Genomic DNA, 3,504 nt, shown 5'->3' on the forward strand with positions numbered 1-3,504 from the left:
GCATCTGCCTTGGTGTTCTTACTGCTGGGTTGATACATGTCTTTGAATGGAAATAGTGTAAAGAATTTTGATACTGCTTTGATCTTTGACAGATCCATTACCCTTTGGTGACTGATGTTGTATCCCAGGAAAGTAATACTGGTTGTACGCAAACTCCCATTTCTCTGCGTAAATATACATACAACATACATTGGTTATCTTGTGGTTTTCAAATGTTGACTGTGCTGTGCCTTGGTTTGTAGATAAGGATGTTGTCTACAGTATGTAAGTGATAACACACTGGTTTAGGAAGTTGCAGAAGATTTCATTTATGAAGGATTGCAAAACAACTGGTGCACTGGCAAGACAATATGGCATGATCTGATATTCATAGTGCCCTCTAGTCGTAAGAAAGGCTGTGTTCCACTCATCTCCCTCTCTGTAAAGATGAGGTTGTATACTCTTCTGAGGTCTAATTTGATAAAAGTACAAGCCTCACTCCGCTGTTGCAGGGCAGAAGGGACTCATGGGAGTGGGTATCTGTACTTGACTGTAACTGAATTGAGGCCATAGTAATCAATGCAGGGTCTGAGGCCGCCATCTTTTTTCTCGATGAAGAAGAATCCTGCTGCAGCAGGGGATGTGGAAGGGCATATGACGCCTGAAGCTTGACATAATTCTCCATAGCCTGAGTCTCAGGAAGTGATATTGGGTATACCTTGCTTTTTAAGAAGAGCAACATTTGGCTTGAGTTTGATGCTGGAGTCCCAAGGCTGGTGAGGGGGATGTTGGGTTGCTTTGGCCTTGTTAAAAACCTTGTACAAAGCCTTCCATTCAGATGTTGGTGGTGCTCTTCTGATGACACCCTGGTATATCCTATTTGCACAGCTTCTGGTTGTTCTGGAGTTGAATGATTATATAATGCAATCAGTGGTGGAGAGTTTTGGAACACTTTAGATCAGGAACTTTTACTAGAAAAATTATCCATCTTAACATCAATATTGATATGTTGAGAGACGGTAGGTGTTTCATCTTTGCATGCTAGTTCAACTTGTAAATGTACAGAATTGAACAGTGTGCTCAAAGGTTGATTGTTTTCCCTGGCGGATGTGTAACAATTTATATAGAAACATCATGATCCCAGCTGGATATTCAAACACTTATTTAATCTAGTTTAAGAAGTAAACAAAATGTATGTACCTGATTGTCCCAGATAGTGGATGTCCACTTCAATGTTTTTTCTCAGTGAGTAGAGTTATCACAAATTAACAGTTTGTAGTTTCCAGCTGGAAAACATTATGTTGGGTGGGAAATAATCTTTGCATTGTCACAAAAACCCTTTGCATTTATCTGCTGAACCAGCCAAATTTTACCTGATCAGTTCTAGTTGGTGGGAGAGATTAAATATATCGAGTAAGATGTTCATTAGCAGCATGCAGACTGGCAAGTTATTTTGACTCTGGTAGTTAAAGGCTGTTTGGAGCTGTGACACTTCCACTGGATCCAGAGATCAAGTAAGAATCTATTTTGCAAAAGAGTTTAATGTACAAATCCAAAACCGTACCTCCACCAGTAGGACCTCAATTTCAGACTAGGTGAAGTTTTTTTTTTTTGTGCTCGTCATTCTCAAGCATAGAAATTTGAATATTGGTGTGTGCTCTTTTATATGGTAATGATATTAATTAGGGGGCATTTACAAGGCGGAGATCTGACACCAGTCAGCTGCGCACAATTTCAAGATAATTTGCGATTTATAAATGTCACATCTGGAAGAGAGGTGTACGCACGTGTTTTTGTGCACACGTACGTTTTCTCTGAATCGCACTTATGCACTTTTGAGAAATGATCTTAGAACAAATTTAGGACGGTTTATATGCAACATTTTATAAATGAGGCATCTGGGGTTGGGTTAGGCGACAGAACAGGGATCTCCAACCCTGCTCCAACACACCTGCCTGTAATTGTCAAGAAACACCTTGATTAGCTGGTTCAGGTGTGCTTAATTGTGATTGGAGTTGAAATCTACAGGATGGTAGCTCTTCAGGAGCAGGTTTGGAGACCCCTGCATTGGAAAATCTCATTAACCTGATATAATAACAATCCCAGACAGCAAACAGTGTCAGCCTAGATCCAGCCCCATCTGGCCCGCATGAATTTCACACGGGCCGGATCTGGGCCAACACTATGATGCTGTCTAGGATGGTAGTCAATGAGATGTCGTCACTAATATAGTGAAGCATACATGAGTATTTGTGTCACAAAGGTGTTGAATGTAGGTCTATCCACGGTCTTATTTGACTAATTTTTGTAAGTCCAGTAGAAGGACATTGGAAACAATGTGTAACAACTTCAGCCATGATTTGTTTTTTCTTTTCTTACATCAAATGTTGAGCAACGTTCTATTAAAAATATACTTTTGCATTATATATAATATTCAATTAGCCATACTGTAGTGTGCTCTTTGTGTGTGCTGTCTCATAATGGTTAGTAAACAATAAATTATTCATCCAGTAATAAAGAACTTGTCATGATCATTCTATTGCAAAAAGAAAAAGGAAACCAATTGACTAATTTTTGTAAGTCCAGTAGAAGGACATTGGAAACAATGTGTAACAACTTTTCTTACATCAAATGTTGAGCAACGTTCTATTAAAAATATACTTTTGCATTATATATAATATTCAATTAGCCATACTGTAGTGTGCTCTTTGTGTGTGCTGTCTCATAATGGTTAGTAAACAATAAATTATTCATCCAGTAATAAAGAACTTGTCATGATCATTCTATTGCAAAAAGAAAAAGGAAACCATCTCAGGTTACATATGTAACCATGGTTCCCTGAGTAGGGAACGAGACACTGCGTCCTCTAGGGGTCACTATGGAGAACGCCTTGTCGTGACCCGTGTCTGAAGCATACATTGAAAAAACACCAACTCGTTGGCCGGCGACAGCCATGACGTCACTACCGGTGCGACTATAGTATAAATAGGCGCCGGGAGCACACATCATTCACTTCTTCGTCTGAAGCTTGCGTCCGCAGGATGGCAAGAAACCTAGAGGACACAGTTTCTTGTTCCCTACTCAAGGAACCATGGTTACAGAAGTAACCTGAGATGTTCCCTTTCATGGGAACTTCGAACTGCATCCTCTAGGGGTCGCTATGGGGAACGGTAAACCCACGCCACCATGCTGAGGGGAGTGCATGCCAGAACCATGGCGAGCACTAAGTACCAACTCTACCATATTACTATGGGAGTTGCCCCTGGGACGTTAGATGGCTGTCAGTAATGTTATTCCCTATGGCCAAAGGCCTAGGCTACATACCCCAAAATACTTACCTTTTAGGGCCAGACTCCTGGGCCCGGGATAGAGCTCAAGGCTTGGAATCAGGAATAGATTCCTTTAAGGGAATACTACCAAGAGCCTAGAAGCATACTAGTCTTGGCCTGTCACACAGGGGCTACCGCACATTTCTCTTTGTATGTGCTGAAGGAACTGTCTCAACAGACCCCTAGTAGCAACACC

This window comes from Sinocyclocheilus grahami, unplaced genomic scaffold (assembly GCF_001515645.1).
Source record: "Sinocyclocheilus grahami isolate Dianchi unplaced genomic scaffold, SAMN03320097.WGS_v1.1 scaffold1660.1, whole genome shotgun sequence".
Lineage (NCBI taxonomy): Eukaryota > Metazoa > Chordata > Actinopteri > Cypriniformes > Cyprinidae > Sinocyclocheilus > Sinocyclocheilus grahami.